Below are 23,672 nucleotides of genomic sequence, written 5' to 3'. Positions count from 1 at the left end.
AAAGTGAGTTTTAAAATTGCTTGTACACAGATAAGTCGATTTCTCGAGTGTTACGTTATACAACCAAGTAACTTTTATGCAGGCTAACCCTAAAAAATATACACGATGATGCGATTTCGAAAAAACACGAGTCCATTTCTGCCCCTTGACATTAAACCTACCGCTAACCCATCACACATGATGAATTATTCGACTCCAAGGTAGCCCTTTGTATCTTTTCCGGGGACAAAATGGTACAAAAAGGTGATTGCAGTTGCAAAGTCAAGTGTCAACGGGACTTTGACACGATGTAAGCCTAAAGTATTCATACATATTTGTGCAGAGGGAGTTTCGTGGCGTTTTAAATTGTTGCTTACAGACGACATTGGATGGAAAACTGACTTCTTAAAATGACTTGGACACAAATTACACACAAAGGACTTTTGACTTTTTGCAAGTCTTGAACTTGAGGTATAGTCTCTGAAATGGGGTACAACAGGAGTCTGTTTCAGTCCCTCGAGGGAAAACCTCCACGAGGCTACCTCACATGATGAATTATTAGACTCCATTTGTACTGTTTCCACAAAGAAATTGGATATAATCCCAAATTGTAAAAGTCAAGCATCAGGGGAATACAAGTGGTACCTACTTTCGAGGGTACCCACCTTTGACATTGTACCCCTACAGTATTTCAGGCACCCGAAACCAAGTTTTTTTTATTTATTTTTTTAAATTAGCGCACTTACATCAAGTGTACAAAAGTGTTTTCATCAAGTGGCCATACGTTGTTATGATTTGCTTTTATAAATTAGAAAGAACCAAGTCGCAAGTCATTTGTGTCTTTGCACTTGTGTACCCCACCGGGCTAATTATTGGGAGTCCAATGACATTTTTCCCGGGCTAAGAAACTAAAAAGTCTCAAGGGGAGTTTCTGTCCGTTCGTTTGCGGTCCTTTCCCAGCACACGTCCGGCTTTGACACGGGCCGTTCAAACGAAAATGTGACACGGTAGCTTGCTGCAGGTGGCTGTCAGCTGGCTGCTGCTGCCATGAGACCGGCAAGCACATCAGACCCCGCCACACAATGAATGACACCGCCCAACGCGCCCGAAGGCGACAACTGGGGGGGGGGGTAAAGTCTTGAACCTTTGCCGCTCGCCCAAATAACAAGCTGCTGCAACGAAAAACACGGTGTCCTTACTGGGAAACAATGTTTTGAGGTGCTGCATAATCTGAACTGTAAGTATTGTAGTTTTCTTTTCTTTTCTTTCCTTTTTTATTAACTGGACCACAAACAACATGCTAAAATTGTCAAGAAAAAAAAAAAGCAGATTGCCTTGGCTGTAAAGAGAGGATACGCGTGACGAATAAAGCGTTTATGCAGAATATAAAATTATATATATATTGCATATGAGCTGGATGTCGCTTCTTTCCCGGTCTAACCGGTGCTGAAAAGTCTCCTTGTGATTAATGCGCATGCGCGTATATTTTGTAAACTTCCGGCCATCCATGCTTCAACATGTGCCGTTCGACAACTTGTCGCCGAGCGTTCAAGTTCGCTGTGAAACATGAAGATGGAGCAGAAAGACGAACACAGCGAACGTACATACATGTGTAATTTTTTTTTTTTTTCATCAACTTTTGTTTTAAGGTTAGGTTATAACGTATGTTAGCTACCTCTATGTAGAAGACGGGGAACTATGAGACCGGGAGATTTCCCAGTAAATGTTTGCTACATACTCAGAGTTCCCCTGTTAGCAACACAGGCGCATTAATTGCAAGGAGACTTTTCAGCACGGGCGCTCAGACCGTCACACCGGAAATGGAATTTCTTTTGTGTGCAATTTGGGGACAGAGACTCTCCGCATTTTGCTTTTGAGCCACAGGTACTTTAGATATGAAATAATAAATATAGCTAAGTGTTATTATAAAAGACAAGATTTAGTGAATTGGCTTGGCGCCGGCCAGCTCTATTACTTCATACCGCAAAATTCGTGGCCGACGGTCAGCCACTTGTAAAAAAGGAGCAGTAAAACACCACAAACTGCACGACAGTTCAGTCATTTCGATTGTGGGCCCCCCCCCCCCCCCCCCGAGATGTTCTACAAGCAAAGCTCATGGCATCCTCGAAGAAAATTAAAAAAGATAGAAGGGAAAAAAAAGAAGAGTTGGAGTCACCACAGGATAAAAACAGCTGAGGAGCCACCGCCAAAACACCCCCCCCCCCCGCCCCCGCCCCCGGGCCTCCAATCCACTCCCCCCATGCACACATCCCTTTGTGCCAGTTTAGTAATATGGCTCTCTGGCTTCGGGTAGCAGACACCTGCTGGTCACCTTGTGATTGAACGCGTCTCTGAACTAATTGGACACTGCAGGGGAGATTTGGACACACAGGACACGGAGGTGCCTCGACATCCAAGCGCACGCGTGCTGCGTGCACAGCACGTACACGCAAGCACGGGCCACGCAAAATCCTCCCACGCGATGATGGATCTGCTCGGGGTCAAACCGTGCTGAATATTGCACGCGGTCGAGCGGGGAGGAAGAATGCGAAGATTGCGTCGGGTCGCTTGGGAATCGGCTAGTTGCGTCTTTCCACCTGAATATCGTGCTGAGGGAGGCCGCAAAACACACGAACGCATCAGTGGAAAATGAGACGCGCTAACGTACAGCGCGTCGACAATGAGGCGTGTCCAAGTCGCTGACGCCGGCGCGTGGACAAAAACGGGTTGCTGGAGCAAGGCGGAGCTTGTGCAATATTAATAGCGCGGCGTACAACATTTTGGTAAGCTAACATTAGCATCCGTGTTTATCATTTCTAGCCTGACGATACTTAAAACTAGTCCTTGAATCAGATTTCAATCAATTCATGTTTGACAATCAAAACCTCATATTATTTATTTTTTAAAAGTTGTGGAGTAACAAACACTACCTTGTTTGCACTGTAGCTGGCAGAACGGACTTTTCTTACTTTTACTTATTATGCTGCACACGAATGGAATAAGTTGCCAACAGAGGTGAGGTCAGCCCCAAGTGTGAATGTTTTTTAATCCAGGTTGAAAACGCTTCTTTTTTCTCATGATTTTTAGAATATATCCACTTTTTAAATCATATTACTTGCACTGTATGCAATTTTAATTGTCTTTTTTAAAAATATTTTGTTTGTCAATTTTATTGTTTTTATCCCATTTTAGATATTTTATGTCTTTGTTTTCAAATGCCTTTAATCATGTAAAGCACTTTGAGCTACCTCATGTACGAAATGCGCGATACAAATACATTTGCTTTGCTTATAGGAATTATTTCAAATTATTTTGCAGAACCAATCAATTTTAACATGCAGAGTCATGCAGTTTGACATCAAATTTGAATAAGTTAAAGTGTTGATTTTTTTCAAAATTAATAAATAATAAAAATAGAAATATGATAATATAAATACAGTATATAAATGCATTCTTCTTAATGAATTAAGAAATGTTTTTTGACTGACTCGGGGCAAATAGTGGAGCGCGGAGTCCAAAGCAAACATGGTGAAGCAGTACTGTATGCAGTTTTTGTCTTTTTCAAAAATATTTTGTTGAAATGTTTTATCTCTTTGCTTTCAAATGCCTTTAATCATGTAAAGCACATTGAGTTACCTCGTATATGAAATGCACAATACAAATAAATTTGCTTTGCTTATAGGAATTATTTCAAATTATTTTGCAGAACCGATCATTTTTAACATGCAGAGTCATGCAGTTTGACGGCAAATTTAAAAATAAGTTCAACTGTTGATTTTTTCAAAATTAAGAATAAGTAATAAAAACATAAATATAATAATATAAATGCATTCTTCTTAATTAATTAAGGAATGTCCTTACATTTTCACGTGCATATTGTTTTGTCCCAACAGGAGGCGCTTATTTTCATATCTGTAAAGATGCTCAGAAAAAAAAACTAAGTAAATAACTGTTGTTTGCTTATTGACTTAGCAAAGTTTTTTTTTTAATTTTTAAATTGGATATCTGATTTTGGTGAAAAAAAAAAAGTATAAAATTTTATTTGAAGGCCCAGCCGTAATAGCGCCAATTTCATCCAACTTGAAACCTCGCAGCGGGGATTGAGACTGGCAGCCAAAAGAAGAATGAAATCAAACATGGGCATGAACAAATACTTATAATCACTCCTCCTCCTGGCGTTTGCCTTGCAAATACAAGCACGGGTGACGGAAATATGCAAAATAATGTTTGGAGTTACAGTAAATCTGACCGAGCGATAAATCTCTCCACTCACGGTAACCTCAACTCCGGCAACACTACAATCAAACGACATCTTCTTCGATCCAGACGCAGTGGGGGAGTAATACACAAGAGGGAACAATAAAAAAAATGAAAAAAAAAAAAAAAAAAAAAGTAAAACATTGTAAGCGCTGTGCAGGGCGAGACGTTATCAGAGCTGAAACGCTGCAGCGCGAGCGAGACGGTCGATAAAAGTAGGACAGCGCCATAAAAGTATAATGCTGGTGGAAAAAGCCGAAATAAACAGCACGCACAAGGCGGCGCACTCGCCGGGTCCGTGTAGGTGACCCGTAAACAAAGCCGGGAAGACTCGGCCTCAAGGTAGAATTAAAGACACAAACAAGCATGCGATCGCTTAGGAAAAAGGAATAAATTGCCATTAAATGTAAGTATTAACGTGCACGCGAGCGGACGAGTCATCTCGTTCAGTCATCGTCTTATGTAGAATATGAGATCTCAATGGGATTGGCTCGGGACCGCTAATCTCATTATCAAAAAAAAAAAGCAACGATAAGTGTTCATAAGGTTGTACATACACAATATTACGTGCACCGACGCAGACATGATCCAGTACAAGTACTGTCAGAAAGGTATTTTCGTAACATTATTCAGACGTGATTTGAAAGAATCAAAAAAGACAAGCATAGTCAGAGGATGATCACCAATTTTAACGTGCAAGTTATGTAAATTGTATTATGAATGTAATATAACTAGTACATCTATAAATAAATGTTATTCTGTTTTGAAAATGTACACAATGTGATCGTTCATTATTTAGGTGCATGCCTTTACCCCCAAAAATTACAAATTCAAATATAAATTCAACTAAATAAACTACTAAATTGAATTCAGATTTGCATCGTGGCATGTAAATGATTGAAAACGCAAGAATTTGACAACAATTATTAATGTCATGTTTTGTTATGAGTAAATAATACAGACATTTTTACAAGTGATCGCTTCTGAACTCTCACCTCGTTATTGTGGTGGTTCGATCGATTTTGCGAATGAAGTCGCTTAACAGGGTGCTAACTTCCTTCTTTCCAACTGTATCGACGATTTTGCGTTCCATCCGATCCCATCGGATCTTATTTTTTTACACATTTATCAATTTCTTTCAATCGAGAGGCGTCTTTCCTCTTGAGCACCGCCATCGTGTTCGCTTGAAAATGGCCCCACGATCCGCCGCGTATACAACAAGCGTTTTCATTGGTCAGGAGGAACACATTCGACCAATCAACAGACGCGTATCTAATCTTGTACCTCGCTTGCAAAAGTCGGACCGGAATCTGAACGAGTGTGGATTCTGGCGCGGGTTACGGTCGGAATATTGCAGAAAAACGTAGAATATTCAGTGTTTTCCGCACTACAGGGTGCACCGCATTATAAGGCGCACCTCCAATGAATGGCATATTTGAAAACTTTTTCTATATTTAAGGCGCATAGAATAGACGCTACAGTAGAGCCTGCAGTTACGTTATGCATCCATTAGATGGAGCTGCACTAAAGGCTAAATATTGATCCATATATAAGGCGCACCTGATTATAAGGTGCACCGCCGGATTTTGAGAAAATTAAAGGCTTTTAGGTGCGTCTTATAGTGCGGAAAATACGGTATATATATATTTTTAGGAGTGCAATTTAGAAAGTCGGAAATCCGCCGATAAATGGAAAAATCACACGTCTGCTTATTATTCTGGTTGCGATTTTGGAGTACGCAGTATGGCGCCCAACCAAAACAATTCAGTATGTCGCAAAAAGTTTTTACAGCATCGCAAACTCAAAGCGCAATAACAAACATGTCACGAAAAAGCGACATTTGAATTGCTCGCGTGCAAAGAGTTGAGCGCTGTGGAGTGACGGCAGCGCTATCTCAAGGAGCGTGAAATGAAAATATCTTTTTGTTATCAGCCGCTTTCTCCGAATGCGTCTTCAGCTTCTGAATTTTACAAATTGCGACGGCGCAATTTGGCTCGTCTATTTCGAACCACTCCGACTACTCCACTTGGCAGCGAGGCCCCCTCGTTCCACAACCTCCACAGCAACAGTGGGGACTGCACAAAAAGCCGGGAGTGATTTCACAAAACCGGCCCGAGTGGGGGCTCTCTTTTGTCATTGCGTTAGACCGGCCGAGGGGATGCGTTTCGCCAAGAGCGTTTTTATTACGCGTGACACAAATCATCAGCGTCCTGGCCAAACTCAGCCCATTACCGCACCTGACCTCCCGAGTGGCCTTGTCCTAAATTGGTATCGGCCTCCATTTGGTCAGACCCACGACGCTGTGGAGCATCCAGGCGAGACGCGTCGTCCTGTTTGCGCCGTCACTCAACCCCCTTTCAGACCACGCAGCTCATCGGAATCGGACAAAGCTGAAAGTGGCTCGGAAAACTGAAGCTCTCAAGTTAACGCAGGAAAATCGTCCAAAAGACAGCACGGGTGTCAAACTCCAGGCCCGGGGGCCAGATCTGGGCCGCCGCGTGATTTTATGTGGCCCGCGAAGCCAAATCTAGGGTGTCAATTTCCGTGATTCTTGTAAAAATCTGGACCGAAATTTCAAATTGTCATAGATCATAAATGATAAAGTTGATTACAAGCACATTACCCCTTGATTTCCGATTTGGATTTTGGTTCATAAATTGATTATGTTCCCCTGACTCCAAAACTAGTTCATAAATTGATGATGTAAATATGATGATGATATTGGATATTTTTGTTCCACCATCATAACGGCCCACTGAGGGAAAACCGGAAAAACAATGAAGCCCACGAGAAAGATGAGTTTGACACCCCTGCCATACACTATTTCCAAAAGAGCTCCTGGGAGGGTCCATGGGTCCAGGCTGGGACCGGCAGGACCATGACACCCAGACCCGCTTCCTGTTTACCTCAATTTTTGCTTAGAACTACCAAGTCACCGGTGTCAAACTCAAGGCCCGGGGGGCCATACCTGGCCCGTCACATGATTTTATGTGGCCCGCGAAGCCAAATCTAGAGTTTCCATTTCCATGATCATTGTAAAACTCTGTACCAAAATTCCAAACTGTCATATGCCATAAATTACCATAAATACCATAAAACGTTGAGATAATGCTAGCATTTTGGTGTTACCAAATGTGAATAGTTGAAAAACACGCCCAAAAACCCAGCGGCAGTCTTACAGTACACAAGGCTATCATGGCCGCAGTACAAGCGAGTTATTAAGTAACAAGCATTAGGAGCTAAGCGCAAATCTTCAGATTAGGTATTACGTGGATCTGGTTCGAGCAGGTTAGCCAGAGGAAAAAACCAAGTAGATTCACGCCAGGGAGTCAGATTAAATCGATTAATTCTTGTTGGAGTGGGAATCTTGTTGTTTGTGACGAGCAGCTCTTATTTAGCCTCGAAACTAGCCAGATGGCAAACGAAATTTACCTTATCGGGGATTTAAAAACAGCCTTGTTTTTTCTTTTTTTTTTTTTTTAATTCCTATCACAGTCTCGCATAGCCATTAGCGCGGCGCAGACGGGGAAATGCCGCTGTAATAATTGACTATTCATCTCCATAATCCTTTTCGCAGGCACAGGTCAGGACGCTGCTTGTCAATATGAGCCGACTGCAAAAATGGCTTTAGAAAAAAAAAAAAAGAAAAATGGAAAAACGCAAGCTCTCCTGAGTGAGCCGGAGTCATTTTCAAAATGACTTGTAAAACAATTAAAAGGTGAGACGCTCGGGGCTAAATTTAGGATTTTAATTTTGGATGCCGGCTGTCGATGATGCATGTGGTACAAACAAATACAGCGACTTTAGCCTGCAGTCACGCCCTTGTTATTACCATTCTGCCTTTCACTGATAATTATGTCATAAATAGGTTAGCCGTTATTTATATATGAATTACAAATTCATCCATCTATTTTCCGAGTATCATTATGCATGTAATATACATCGACCATCCAGTGAAGTTAGATGAAAAAGCATAACATTGTAATTGCTGTATGTTGTATTGCTCGATTGCATGCAAGTGCCTTTAAGGGGCGGTGCCTGTGACATCGGCAGATCTGTGCGTGAGTGTGAGCAGTGGCCAACAGCAGCTCTGCGTGACAGCGGTCAATACCTTTCTGGGTAAAAAAAATGTCTAAAAAGTCTATTGGAGGATGTGGATCTCCTTTCCTACACACAAGGGTGGGAAAGAGTAACAAAGTAATTAAGTATAGGAAATAAAAATACTTTAAAAAGCTGTGTCAGAGTGGGGGTGTTAGCTGCTTTTTCTGGTGCCATTTGCTCCAAAACTCTCCTGTTCGATGCGTTTGTGCTCGGGCTAAAAGCAACGACATTGGTGTCAAGGAAATAAAAGCGAGTCGAGGAGGTTCACAAAGAAAGAGAGTCGTTCTTTAGCACCATTTTGTGGCATCAATAAACGTCTCCAAATCGTTTTTGGAGGATCGACAAGTACTTGCGGATTTTGAATCCTGGATAATATTATTATATCATGCCGTGTATTGGCTATAATATGTTTTTTTTTTTTTTAAATGACATAATACCCAGACATTATCTACACAGTAATACTGTATCCACTAACATACCGTACAATACAATAATCAAATAAATAAAAAAGGGGGGTCAGGAACCTATGGCCCGCGAGCCATATCTGGCTCTTTTGGTGGTTGCATACGGCTCGCGGAACCCTCATAAGAATATACTGTACATGTGATTTCTGTCGTACAGAGAAGGTTTGTCCTCGTGGGGTTGCCGTAGTTAAGCGTGGGAGCCAATGCAGACAGTTTGGCCTAGTGGGTTGCCGTAGTTTTTGCGCGGTAGTCGATGTCCAGAGGTGCCGAAGGGTCGTGTCGGAACAACTAATTATGGAAACGTTTATGACAAAGGTAGCTCAAAGAAAAAAATACGAGTACCACCGAAGTTTTCAGAAGAAGAAGAATTCGTACTCGACGTTGCCAATCAACTAGTGAACCCAGCGTCCCATTTTTGGGACATTGTGCTTTTCTCGCATTATATACTTCAGTATATCAAAATATTGAAGTGTTTTAATCTGATTCGGATTCTTTTTTTTTTGGGACAATCTACTAAGAATACCCAAGTACACTCTCGCGGGCAGCGTCCCATTTTCGGGACGAGATTATAAATGAGTAAACTTTGTGTTATTTCCTTGCTTGTGGCTTGTTAGGAGACTTTTATCTCAATAAGGTAAAAAAATTGCCACACTGCACCATGAACGGGTTCATCAAACAAATAAGAGACACGCCTTTGTCGGCAAGAACTGTTCAAAAGCCGACCAGCGTGATGGAAAATCAAATTGAATTTACGTTCACGATTAACGGATAGAAATCTCAACGCCTGCGTGAAACGTGAATCTGACGACGTATGGAATAAAACTATCAAACCATCAGCAAAACCAGGAAGCACCTGAAGTCGCATTCATGGTACAAAGTACTTTTGTCATCATTGGTTAGCAACATCATAACAATGTTATTTAAAATAATTCAGAGAATTTATTGTACTCTCAAAGTGTTGGTTCTACATAAATGCGCAAATACCCCTGTAACTCTTTTGAAGTTACGTTTTTTTTTAAATATTTGGCATTTACGGCTCTCTCAGTCGAAAAGGTTCCCGACCCCTGATCGAAGCAGTCAGTTTGGAGATATGTTTTTTTTTTTTTTTAATCTGGAAGCCTCCACCTGTTCTGCAGATTTGGCCGGTTTTCGGCCCTTCTCGGCCCTTCTGACCTACCGCAGAGCGCCCGCTGCTTTAATTGAAAACTGCACCTGTTACTGGCGGGTGCAGCATATGGGCAGCAGGGGGCAGAACGGAGCGCGGCACGCCCCCTCCTGCGGCTCATGCTGGAAAGTTAATGAGCATTAATGAGGGCTCGAGGTCGGCGTATGAGTCTGAACGTGCCGCGGGATTGCTGAGGCTTTGCTGACTCCCAATCGTCCAATCGGTGTGTCCGTGCACGCAGATGCAATTGGTCAGTATGTAACTGAATATTGAATTTTCAAAACATTTTGCAAGCTTCAAAAATGACTGTAGTGCGCTGAGAGGTTTCTGGTCAACTGTCATAAAAATAACTTGTACACTGTACTTATATATGATTTTCTATCCTTAGTTCTAGTCTTATTCACGTTTCCCCATGTTGAAGAAGGACCCGCTCGAAGGTTCGACTTGTGTTACCGTTAGGTCGTACGGCAACACCACAGGGCCATATTAGCACATTCGCATTTGTCGCTTATTTAACATAGGCAAACACTCCATTTAAGAAATACATGCAATGATGAAAGGCTTGATTTTAATCACTGTTGAATATTTCAAAACATTTTTGAAAAAAAATATGTATCTATGCTACTTAGCAGGCTTTGCTGTTTTTTTTTCCTTCTTCCCCCTTTTCTGCTCCAGAACATTTTTGAATATCACACAACAAATAAATCCAATCAGTGCGCAGGGTTTCAGAATGTTGTGATTGATATTACGCTACTTGTTGAAATATAATTATAGTCAACTCATTATGATTCTAAAAATTTGTCTAGGGGGGGGATGGGGGGGTGAACATCAGCGTGGGGCCCTGGAATGTGTTCTGCATAATGGAAGAGAGAAGAGAGAGATAGAGAGAGAAATGCGGAGTAAGAGTAAAAAAAAAACGTCAGTTATTTCCTGTAAAATGAGAATTTAGAGTTAAAGTTTGTGCTTCTTCTGTTTCCTTCCGACTACAAGCGGGTCAAGTCAATGGATTTTTTTTTTTTTGTTCAAAGTGTACATCGAGACTTTCTTCACAAGCCGGCCAGCCAGCCGCACACACGCAACACCTTTCCTTTCAGACAGCAGTGAAAGGCGAGTGTCAAAGTGGAGCCTTTATCAAGTCAAACGTCCCCCGAGAGAAATCCGTTTCGCCGCGAGCGAACATTCAGAGCTGAGCCTGACTGGCCGTTCAGGTGACGCGGGAAGACGGCCACGGTGGCCGGGTCGCGTCCACGAGGTGACGGCACGCCGTAGACGGACTAGCGGCTGAAGCGGTGACGCCGCACGACCGTTGGAACTTCCGAACCTGCCCATAAAAGCCACGTTTCTGCCAACAGGGCGTGGGATGACAAAGCCTTCGACGTGGTTAACAATGGAGGACATTTTCTCGAGAGAAAATGGACAGCATACAGTGAAGAAAATACGTATTTGAACACCCTGCGATATTCCAAGTTCTCCCAGTTAGAAATCATGGAGGGTGTCTTAAATTTTCATCGTACGTGTATGTCCACTGTGAGATTTGCAGCTGTATCGCACAAATAAATCCGTCCATTTTCTTCACCGCTTATCCTCACGAGGGTGGCGGGAGTGCTGGAGCCTATCCCAGCTGTCGACGGGTAGGAGGCGGGGTACACCCTGAACTGGTCGCCAGCCAATCGCAGGGCACATAGAGACAAACAGCCGCACTCACAATCGCACCTACGGGCAATTCAGAGTGCGCAACTAATGTTGCATGTTTGAGGAGACCGGAGTGCCCGGAGGAAACCCACCCAGGCATGGGGAGAACATGCAAACTCCACACAGGCGGGTCCGGGATTGAACCCGGGACCTTAACACTATGAGGCCAACGCTTTACCAGCTGAGCCACCGTGCCGCCCACAAAGAAATTGTTAAAAAAAAAAAAATCATACATTGGGATTTGTGGATTTTTCTTTTTAAATGATCTCTCTCACAGTGGACATCCACCTGCGATGAAAATTTCCGACCCCTCCGTGATTTCTAAGTGGGAGAACTTGCAATACAGCAGCATGTTCAAATACTCATTTTTGACACTGTATTTGAAGCTCGTCATTTGCATATTTTTGGAGCAACATTTTACAGACCCCAATTTTAAAAACGACATCGAGGGATCAGTGCACCAATAAAACAAAATGTACTATCACGACTAATCATTGGACCAATTAAAAGCGCCGATCTGTTTATAACGTGGAGAGTAAATATTTAGGGCTTGAAAATTTAATATCTCACCAGGTTTTAACGCGTCGATGAATCAATGTTCGGCACGTCTTCGCCGATTTTCAATGAACTCCATGAGTGCCTCCCATTGGGCATGTTTCGTCATACACAAAAATGTCAACATGATTTTGATCATTTTGACCATTAATTTGTGTCACTTTTTACAAAAAAAAAAAAAAAAAATGGCCAGAATTTGCTCAGTTTATCGACGTGCTTTTGTGAGCTATGTTGTTAGTGTAGTAAGTGCACGTCAACAATAATTGCATGGAATTCAATTCAATTCTGCAGCCCTTTTCTATGAAACAGATCATAAATATTAAATGTGAAACAGTTAACAAAATAAATAATTCCCAAGGCACGTGGTGAGTATGTTTGCAGTAATTGACGTCAGGATTGTGAGGGGATCTTGGAAAAATGTTCCCGGTCCAAAAGTTTGACAACCTCCGTTTCAATCTCATCAGTCACATGACCGCGTTCGTGCGGCGAGGTCCATCCCTAATGAGGCCGGCGGCGTGCCGTCTCTATGGCGACGGCTGCGCCGTGATCTCACAACGGTTCACCTCTTGGCCGCGTCGCCATCCACTTTTACAAATCGCGGGCGGAGACCGGAGCGCGATTTGCGCGAGCGCTGTTACCCTTCCCTCCCCTCGCCGGGCTGACCAGCCATTTTTTTATTCCCTGTCTTGAAACAAACAAGAGCGAATGTGAGGGATCTAAAAATAAAATGAAAAATACAGCGTCGGGGTTCTTTCGGTCGTGACGGGCACGATAAAGGGAACGCGGTAATGACGAGCAAAAGCGCGGCCGGTGCGACTGTCAAGCGTATGGAGGTGAAAGGAAGTGATGGTGAGAAGCGGAGGTGCGTGACTCCCGGTCTTAAAATAGACAGCAGGTACTGTCGGCTGGCGCGCGGCGGCGGGAATGCACTTGAAGTCGCCGCGCCGCGGCGGCGCCACACCTCGTCCCAATCCCGAATTGCCGGGATTAAATTGGACATTTGCGTGCAAGACGGGTCTGGAATGTTAAATCACACGGAGGTGGGCAAACGGAGGAAAACGGCGTTTTCCTGTCAGTGTTAGTGGGAGGAAGGGACCAAAACAAGAAGAGGGGGGAAAGAGGAGGAGGAGGACGAGGAGGACGAGGAGGAAAGGCTGGTGTTGTGCTATGCGTCTGCATGAAGAGCTAAGATGGCTGCTGGTGCTGGGGAAGAAATGTGGGACATGTTCATGGACAGACAAAAGCTTCCACAGACTACTTGATGGTCTAACCGTTGATCACCCCCCCCCCCCCCATTTGGATCCAGGCACGGGGGCCAGACAGGGATTTGGGGTAAGACGCGGGACCCAAATGCAAAACCGAAAACATTAGAAATGTACTCATTCAAACAATTAGGAAATAACTTGTAATTTGTTTTGGTCTCTACACTGAAATGTGTTGGAAAAAAAATGGATGGATGAATATGTGGACAATCTCAGTAAATATTTCTTCATATCTAAACAAGGGGTTGAAGCAGTTAGTTATCTAGTTAAGATAAGGCCAACTACCGCAATTTCCGGCCTATAAGACACCACTTTTTTTCCCACACGCTTTCAACCTTGCAGTTTATACGGTGATGCGTCTCCATTTTTTCTAACGGCCACAAGGGGGCAGTCCGGCGGAAAAGGTAAGAGTGAGGCCGGTGGAATATAACTGCCGAGGAAATGACTTTTACAGCTTCGGCAATGTTCGCGCTGCTGTGCTAGAGTGTTGCTGCCGTGTCTCAGTGATTTTTACCGGTATGTTTTTTTTTTAACTGCCCCTGTTAGCGCAGCCCTAGCATTAGCGCAAAATTCTCTGTGTACCGTTTTTCTTTGTAAATATCTTGAGTGGGTTTCAATGTGGGCACTTGCGGCTTTTACACAGCTGCGGCGTATGTATGTACCAAATGGTATTTCCTTTACAAATGTACTCCCTGCCAAAAATTCGATAGAAATCTATAGAATTTGTTCAGAACAAATTGTTCCATAGAACTTTGGCTGTGATTTTCTATAGAATTTCTACAGAACTGAATGTCTCTATAGAAATTTTATAGGACTTGTGTCTTAAGTTTCTATAGTTCTTTAGAAAATGATAAGCAGGGCTGGGTGAGGCTTATAGCCAGGTGCGCTCTGTCGGCCGGGAATTACGGTAATCACGTGTTTTTGGTATCTCGTCTTCCAATCCAACAATTTATGCAGGACTTTGGAATTGCCCATTCACTTCTGTTCTGCATTTTTTTTTAAATTATAATTTGCGACCCTTGTTAGGATAAGCGGTCCACAAAATGAATAGATGAATGGCATTGATTCATCGCTTTTCATTGCATTGTAGTCGACTACAAAAAATCATTCAACGCAAAATTTACACTAGTCCTCATAAACAATATTACATTAAATAATAATTTACTGATCATTGCATTTTTTGGTTGCATGTTCCTTTGGAAAATGAATATTGCTGTGAGTTTTAAAACGGGTGACACCACACTGCGTGTTTCAAATTACCGTAAGTCCTCGCTACTTTGTACAATTTGAATCATTTTGCCATTGAGGGCAAACTCCCATCATTTTCAAATCGCCCCATGAAAGATGATTAAAAAAAAAAAAAAAATCAGTATTTCATTAGAGCGCTTCCCCTCCCATTTGTGCTCTTCTAATCAGTACATTTCCAAAGTTTCAGGCGCCATTTTTGACCCTGCAGGACAAGCGCTGATGGGAACTCTTCGCTGCGAGCCTTGAAGAGCGGGGGCCGGGGCCCATTTCTTTGCCGGCGCCAGTGATTGAGGCTGATTGGGGCTCTTACGGAGGCCCCCGACTGCATGACAAGGAGCTTGGAGTACGCATAGCGCGACGATATTCCGCTTTTCCCCCCGTCCTCTCTGGACCCCGTGCGTGAGGCTGGAGAACGGGAGGAGGGCGAAGGGTGCGCACGGGGGGGCGATGGGGGGGGGGGGTGTGTGTGTGCAGATTTCACTTTGCACGGGCCGGGAAGAAGAAGAAAGGAAAGCGGTGGCTCTGACAAGCTGTAGAAAGAAGAAAAGAGGAGCGGGTGGGTGTGTGTGTGCGCGACTTGACGCCACCTTTATGACGGACGATCTGAGAGATAAACCGATGGAGGAAAGATGAGAGTGAAAAGAAAGCGCACGAAAACATAGAAGATGGCGATGAAGGGCCAGCGGTAATGCTAATGGGGGGAAGTGCGACAGTGAACCTGCAAATGGGATCTTTGTGAGGGCTAGCTTAGCCGGTTAGCGTCAAAGGTGGAACAAAACAAACGAGAGAACAAGTCTCGGCGAGCCGGATGCGGTGAAGCAATGTCAGGTTCTGTCGCGTTAGACGCTGAGTATTGCGTATTCGGGAAAAGAAATGAACCCATGTCCGGTTTATCTCTCATTGGTTGTTTTGTAAGCGGGTCGGCCAGTGAGTGCGTGCGAATTTCAGCCTGGTGGACATCACGCGGACATCTAGAAGGATTTTAGAGTTTCTGGTTATAAACTCAAGTGAGAGACAGAAAGAAGAAGAGGAGAGGGGGGGAAAAAGGGGAGGGGGGGATCTGGACGTCATGAGCGCACAACACAAGGTGCCGGGTTAGAGGAGGGATTATGGGGGGAGGGGGACGTGGAGGAGGAAGGGGCGAGCTGTGGTTGTTACGTTCATAGCGGTCGTTACCTTTTTGATCCACTTCTATTCAAGCGTCGGAAAAAAGAGGGAGGCAAGAGATAAAAATAGACAGACAGCGGAGGGAAAGAGAGAGAGAGAGAGAGAGAGAGGGAGGGAAAGGAGAACGAAAGGAGCGGGGGAAAAAAAAAGAGAGATTAAATAAAACGCTGGCCTTTCTCTCGCCTAACTTATCTTGTCTGCGTTACGCTTCTCAAGGCGACTGAAATACGACGAGGTGGAGGGAAAAATAACCTGACTGAGCTATCTTTGAAATTCACTTCAACTTCATCAATAATCCCCCCACCGCCCAAAATGCGACAACAACAACGACACGCTCTCGACCCGACCTCCCCTCCCCCCCGGCCCCCTCTCGTTTGGCCGCCCTCGTCCCCAGAGGCCTGGCGCCTGGAAGACCTGCAGGAGGGGAAAAACAAACTCGCCGACGGCGTCCTCTTCAGCTGTGGAGGCAAAAGAAGAAGAAACAGAGGATGGAGAAGAAGATGATGATGATGATGATGATGACATGCAAGATGATGGGTGGGAAAATTTCGCGTTCTGAAGGGCCACATTTCATTTTTTGGACAGATTGACAAGGTCATTTGGGAAGGAGGTTAAAAAAAGATTTATATGTAAAATAGTTAACTGATGAATAAAAATAAAATGTAAATTTTGTATAATAAATCAACTGACTACCGAAATAATATTTCTTGATTTCCATTTATTATTTTAAAGTACATCTATTATATTTTTATTCTATTAATTAAAAAAAAATTAGATTAGTAGATGAGGTGGTTCGGGCATTTGATTCGCTGGTGAGGTGTTCCGGGCACGTCCCACCGGAAAGAGACCCCGAGGACGACCCAGACTAGGGCTCTCGGCTGGCTTGGGAACGCCTCGGGATCCCCTCCGGAAGAGCTGGAAGAAGTGGCTGGGGAAAGGGAAGTCTGGGTATCCCCTGCTACGTCCCCCGCGAGCCGACCCGGAAAAGCGGTAGATTATGGATGGATGGATAGTAGAAATTCATGTTTAAAAATAATCAATCAAACGAGTTTTTAAAAAAATGGCTGAATGAATTACAAATATTACAGGACTCGGGAATCTCGCTGAAGCCTCTTCAAGAATGGAGCGGTCCCGATGTGGCCCACAGGCCATACTTTGCTCACCCAAGTGCTAGCTGGACAGGCGGTGGGGGACGGAATCCCGCTTTCCAGTTGGTATCACCGCCCCCACTTCTAATCGAGAGAGTGGCACATTTGGCGCGTGCAAAGAAAAACAAACAGGCAGGCGGAAAAAATAAGGCAAGGGCATGACCGAGGCTCCCCCCTCGATTTTATTTGCCCCCCTCAAAGAGACTTCACTATACTGCCGTTTAAGGCAGCCATTATTGAGACCATTTCTATCCACTGAGCGTGAAACTCCAGAAGCCGGCCTAATGCCACCCCGGGGTGCGGGCTTGCCACCTTCAGAGGTGCGACGAGTAAAAGTGTCAGCCGCCATGCCGACTGTCAATTGTCTTAATGGCGGAGCGGTTGACACCGCTCCTTCTCCACGAGACGTGACGGAGGGTGTGGTGGTGGTGGGGGGTGGATTGCACTCGTCGCAGTGTGGACAGAACGGGCCTACACCTCGTTCAGTCGGAGGACGAACAGGCAACAATCCGTTGGGAACGCTTAAGCCGTGGAGATTGTCGTCTATTTTTATTTTTTCGTCACCAGACGCTGGCAATCGCTTGGCTTTAAGGTCACGCTTGGGTTCCCGTCGGGGAACGAACCACAGAACTGCTTATCTTTTGTGGAAATAAAAACAGATTCACTGACATTTATAGTGGAAAAAAAACGCGAGCTGTGAATTCTCCGTTGCGAGAAAGTTTGACGACTGAGTTCTGTTTCTATGGCGACGAAGTACGACGGGAGCTCGGCGTTTCGGAAAGTGCTGTCCGAGCGAGTATTCCGACGCTGGTTCACTTGCTTGAGGTCAAGAGGTTAACGTTAGTTTGCGAAAAGGAAACGTTGTATGTTGGGCTTTGCACGTGTGGGACTTTCAGTCAGAGTTACAGAAAAAAATCCGGAAAATCATTTGGTGTATGGATTTAAAATAGCAACGTTTTATTCCACTTTTAAGGCAAAAGACATTAAAAAAAAAACTAAAGTTTGGTAAATTTTCACGTCAACGTTTAGTGAGGAAACGGTTGGGGTTAGTCAGTTCATTAACAAGCTCGGAACTTCTACAGTTAACCCGAAGATGTGATAGCTCGAGGTTGGCATGGCTCACCGGAGCTTGTTTTGCTATTTATTTGCCCATTTTTGACACACTTTAGTGAGTTTCTTTCGGTTTGTCCCGTCAGGGGTCACCACAGCGTGACATCTCTGATGAACGCCAGTTTTTACACCCTTCCTGACGCAACCCCTATTAGGGAGTAGAGGCCCCAGTGAGATACGAACCCCGGTTTACCAAACCAATGCTCTAACCACTGAGCTATGGGGCCTCCATAAGTAAGTTTCTTTCGGCTTGTCCCGTCAGGGTCACTACAGCGTGACACCTCAGATAAACGCTCATATTTTTTTGGGCACAGTTTTTACACCGGATTCCCTCCATGCTGCAACCCCTCTCGGGCAGTGGAGGCCCCAGTGAGAAGCGAACTCACAACCCCTGGTTTACCAAATCAATGCTCTTTATTCGTTATAATCGGGAACGAATGAGTCCTCCATAGAGAAATCTTCAAAGGATGAACTCAACCCCATAAGTTCTGTATAAGAAGGTACCAAAGACTTCTGCGGATCAGCTCTTTTGTCACGATTTTAGGAACATTTGTGGACTGAACTGATGGAATCGTACCGCTCGCGGTTCACTCGAATCGGCGTCACCCGGCGTCCGTTTTAACAGCTTCATTCGGCACGGGCTCGTTTTCTGAAGAGGCGCTCAGAGGGACGTGGCAGGCTCTCAGTTTACACGAAATGCACGACACCATTTTACGGTACGAATTTAACACTTGTTTTACAAAGTTGCGTTGGTGAGAATAAACTCAACCTTGACAAAAGTCTGAGCGTGATACGAGAGGAGGATGAATGGGGGAGGGAAAAAAAGGCAAGCGAGAGTTTTGATCTCGGCGGATCAATCTTGATACGAGCTGGAGAGCGGCAAAAGGCAGCGCCGGGATAAGATCTTTATTTTATGATCCGCCCAGATCAAACCGGACAATGAAACTCTGTGAAGAGGCGGGCAACGGTTGCAGCCTGCGGGCGTAAACAGGGCTCAGGCTCCGGACGCAAACGTTCTTTGAACCTGGGGGGGCAGCGAGCCGGAACGAGACATCGCCGGCCGGCCGGCCGCCGACTGGGAACGGACTCATTAGGAGCGAGGTCGGTTGGGCGGAGGCGGACATTTGGCGCTTTCATGTTGGAAAACGGCATGGCACATTTCCCCCACTTCTATTTCTCTGGTGTGCAATCGAGTAGGAAACAACTCGAAATTGCGGCCAAAACAAGAACGGCAATCAATGGGGCGCGGACAGCTGCCAAAAACCGACCCACGGATCGGCTTGGCCCCAAATATCACATCTGCACGGACATTAAGATTCATGCAATAAATAAGAAAACATTTGCAAATTTTTGCTTTTTGGGGAGCGGTTTCTGAAGAACACGTTCGTTGCGATCCGGTTCGACCAGTTTATTCCACAGAGCTATTTGGACCACCTCGGACTGAGGAAAATTGGTTTTGAGGTGAGGAAATGGCGCGCAGTGAATTACAGGGAGTCCTCGGTCTACGACCGAGATCCGTTCCTAGAGTAGCGACTTGACTCGAATTTCGACTTAAGTCGGACTTTGCCATTGAAGTCAGAATTTACATCAAAATACTTTGTATAAAAAACAAATACATTGAAATAAACAAGATGGCGTACTTAGCATTACTGCTGAGGTGTGGATGGAGAAGAAGAAGAAGAAGAAGGGGAGGCTGTGCTTAGTTATTACCAAGGAAACAGGTCGGTCCTCAATCCTCTCCATCTCGACAAGTATCAAAGAACCTTGTTTTGCGATCGTTGCATCCGACATAGGAACGGAACCCTTCACGTGCGCTAAAATACGGGCTTTGTCGTTAATAATTGTCACCACGGTCGACCGACTGAGGCCTCGGTGGTGTTGGTGTCTCTCCTTCCTCCGATCTTTTTATGATCTTGAACTTCGTTTCCATGGTAATGGATTTTCTTTTAGCTGCAGAAGCATGACTAAAACGCACAAGTTTCTTCTTTGGGGGCGATAATGTCTAAAATGGAGGGCGAAAAATACGAAGATACTCCCGGCGCACAAACACGGGACAAGCATTAGCCGGACAAAATGGCGGACGCGGTTTGTAAAGTCGAAATGTCGAGACCATCTCAACCCGAGGACTCCCTGTAGTTTGCACGTCGGCATAAGAATAAGCCACCTTCATAGGTATTATTTTTCATCGGATTGATTTAATATTCATGGCCCAATTACTTTTCCTACCAATATTTCTTAAAATTGGGACTTTATTACGGTGTATGTTAGTGAGATATGAAAACCACGACTAGAACGGACCCTTTGCACTAATAAATGCACAGCAATAAAAACATCGGCCCAAACAACAAACATTGCGTACATTTCCCTACACGACACTACAACTACAATCTTAATAATCCTACATTTATGTAATGATTTCAATCATGGAGAGAAGGTGGGATGATGGAAAAAGAGAAAAGAAAGAGCTGCAAAGAAGAAAAAGAAGAAGAAGAAGGAGCAGTCGGAAGACTTCAGTTGACTTCATTTTCCTTCCCCCGTCGGTTGTCCTGGAAAAAAAAAAAAAAAGAAGAAGAAGACGAAGAACAACACAGAGGGAGATTCAGCTTATGCACCTGAGGACAAATGGCGCTGAGAAGCGACACAGGGCGTCCTCGCGAGGCGAGTTTTAAGGCCGCCCCGGTCGCTCGCGTGATTGCGGCGGCCGTCCTCGTCTTTTCAGAGCCCTTTTGAGAAATAAGCCGCTGCCCTCTCTCTCCTTAATCACTCTGCTCAACGCTTTCTACAAGCCTATCAATTACTCCCACTCTAATGAGCAACAGCAAAACACACACGTGCACACATTGTTGCCGCGGCTCCTCGGCCTCCATAATCCGGCCTCTCCAGTTTCTTCAGCCTCTCGCTCTTTTATAAAAGCGTCTCACTGGCGCAAACATCGAATGATAATTAATAAGGTTAAAAAAAAAAAATGAAAAAAAAAAAACGTGGCCTATTACGGCTGGAGTGTCATTGAAGTTCAGGGCCCGCCCGCGTGCAGACTAATTTGATGTCAAGGAGCCCGGACCGGTACAATCGCGGCATAATTAATAGAAATGACACTTTTAGCCTTCGTATTAAAGCGATAACTGTATTAGGACAATTTTTACATTTAAAGTGCCACTGTCATGAAAATGCATGATTTTTAGTGCAAGGCAGCCGGAACGGACCCATCCCCTTTTTCCACCAAACAAAATGATTTTGACATATACGGCTTTTTGTCACTCCAGCCGTGAAAATCCTCTCGAGGGATTTGTTTTTGACAAGAAGCAGGAAGTGACGTAAGACTCAAGTGGTCTCGTATGTTTCTATTAGTTTTACCTACTGGAAGGGAGCTCTTTGTTCCTTGGTGTTAGCCAAAATGCCGGCTCGTTGTATTGCTGCATATTGTTCGAACACTCGGGAGGATGGATTCATTTTTCATACTTTTCAAAAAGACAAGGTTTGTCGTGAAAAATTGATTGGACGGGTGCAAAGGACGAGAGCTTCGCGGGTTCTAAATGACAGGTAGGTGTGAATACCCGCGCACGTAAGTCAGAGGTGCTAAATGGGTCGACGTACAGCTTCGGACGAAGGGCGCGGCTTCAGGCGAGCAGGCTCATACATACTGTCTGGGAGTCTGTTGTTAGTTAGAAGTGATCCGCATATCATCTAAATATGGCACGAAACGAGAGGGTAATATTGCCCCGGTCACTTCACTCGATTATGAGATGTTCTCTTCTTTGAAAAGAGCTTCCGTGTCCCATAGTAGGTGGCACGGCGTGTTTTCAATGGTGTGACGTAATGAGCGGATGATGCAGGCAATACGGTGCCCACTTGGATGTCCAATGAGACTTCCGCGACATTGCGCATGGATGACGCGCTCTCCGCTTATATTTATTTGGACATTGAAGTGAATAACGTTATATGTATTTTTCATTACAATATCTATTTCGGAATGTTTACAGGCATGACACTTGACCTGTAATCAACTATCATTGTACCGAACATTGAAAACATCCCAAGAGATTGTGTACCTCATATAGAGTCAAAGGCACACGATTTGTATTTGTAACTCAGGACGAGCGTTCATTTCTAAATCACGATATCTTGTCATTTTTCACTGACAAATTTTAACCCGTAGTGTGCCGGCTTTGGCCCGCGGCCCATACGTTTGACACCCCTTGCATTGGCGCACCATTATTCTCGGCGCTAGCCTTCGCCGCGATCAATGTAAGGCTGGAAATATGAATATAAAGGGCGTACATTGAGCAGCCGAGCGGCGATCCACCACTTTTAAAGCCTATGCAGACACTTTTAAAACCGCAGCTAACTGGCTGCATATTAACAAGATAAATCACAGCTGATGAAATAGCAGGGGGGGCTAATGGCTCGGGCCCGGCCTCTCCGGAGAGCCCCGCCGGGGTGCGGGGATCGATAATGATGAAGTGGCGCGCTCCGGGGCGGCGGGGAGGACAGGTGGCAACCCCCCGTGAGGTAGATTTACTTTGACTTTGTGTACGCGTGCGCACGTTAATGGCGCAGCACCATCGACGCACCGATTGATCGGGGATGTCTTAAAGGGACGCGGACGCCGTTACGGTAGCGGCGAGACGCCGAGGGAAGGACGCGACCGCGGACAAAACTCTGGAGACAATGGAGCCCCCGTGAAATGAAAAATATGATTTAATCGATAAAAAACTATTGCACGAAGTGAGGTCAATTAAAAACAATTAAAACGTTCTCAGAAATGAAATGCCATTAAATGAATAAAAATTTCGAGTTTCATTTAAAGGCATGAAATATACATCATGAAATAAAGCGGCACGGTGGATCAGCTGGTAAAAGCGTTGGCCTCACAGTTCTGCGGACCCGGGTTCAATCCCGCCTTCACCTGTGTGGAGTTTGCATGTTCTCCCCGTGCCTACGTGGCTTTTCTCCGGGTGGGCACTTCGGTTTCCTCCCACATCCCAAAAATATGCAACATTAATTCGACACTCTAAATTGCCCGTAGGTGTGATTGTGAGTGCGACTGTTTTTCTCGATGTGCCCTCCGACTGGCTGGCGACCAGTTCAGGGTGTACCCCGACTCCTGCGCGTTGACAGCTGGGATAGGCACCAGCACTCCCGCGACCCTCGTGAGGATAAGCGGCTAAGAAAATAGATGGGTGGATCATGAAATAAATGCGCATTAATCACATTCAATATTACACCATTTGGCGGCACGGTGGATCAGCTGGTAAAGCGTTGGCCTCACAGTTCTGAGGACACGGTTCGATCTCGAGTTTGCATGTTCAATCCCGCCTTCACCTGTGTGGAGTTTCCATGTTCTCCCCGTGCCTGCGTGGCTTTTCTCCGGCCAGTCCGGGTTCCTCCCACATCCCAAAAACATCCAACATTAATTGGACACTCTAAATTGGCCATAGGTGTGATTGTGATTTTTCTCTATGTGGCCTGCGATTGGCTGGTGACCGGTTCAGGGTCGTTGACAGCTGGGATAGGCTCCAGCACT

At 44.8% G+C, this 23,672-nt stretch overlaps 1 protein-coding gene and 1 long non-coding RNA gene across 9 annotated transcripts in view; one reads left to right on the top strand and one right to left on the bottom strand.

The window, feature by feature from the left end:
- Nucleotides 1–23,672, bottom strand: part of adgrl1a (adhesion G protein-coupled receptor L1a) — a 266,475-nt gene that overhangs the window by 39,518 nt on the left and 203,285 nt on the right. The window contains exon 1 of one of the 8 annotated variants that reach the window (XM_061847090.1): nt 5,232–5,421. The exons of the other annotated variants lie outside the window; for them this stretch is intronic. The gene's annotated coding sequence lies outside the window, so the exon portion shown is untranslated. Of the gene's footprint in view, nt 1–5,231; nt 5,422–23,672 lie in introns of those variants that run through there. 8 annotated transcript variants of the gene reach the window in all.
- On the top strand, nt 10,091–16,452 carry LOC133514968 (uncharacterized). Its single transcript, XR_009798934.1, has 3 exons — nt 10,091–10,216; nt 14,905–15,066; nt 16,107–16,452. It is a non-coding gene; the product is annotated as an uncharacterized LOC133514968 (long non-coding RNA).

The sequence above is a fragment of the Syngnathoides biaculeatus genome, chromosome 16, assembly GCF_019802595.1.
Source record: "Syngnathoides biaculeatus isolate LvHL_M chromosome 16, ASM1980259v1, whole genome shotgun sequence".
NCBI lineage: Eukaryota > Metazoa > Chordata > Actinopteri > Syngnathiformes > Syngnathidae > Syngnathoides > Syngnathoides biaculeatus.
The sequence above is the reverse complement of the archived record's forward strand: the minus strand, read 5'-3'. Positions and strand labels throughout refer to the sequence as shown.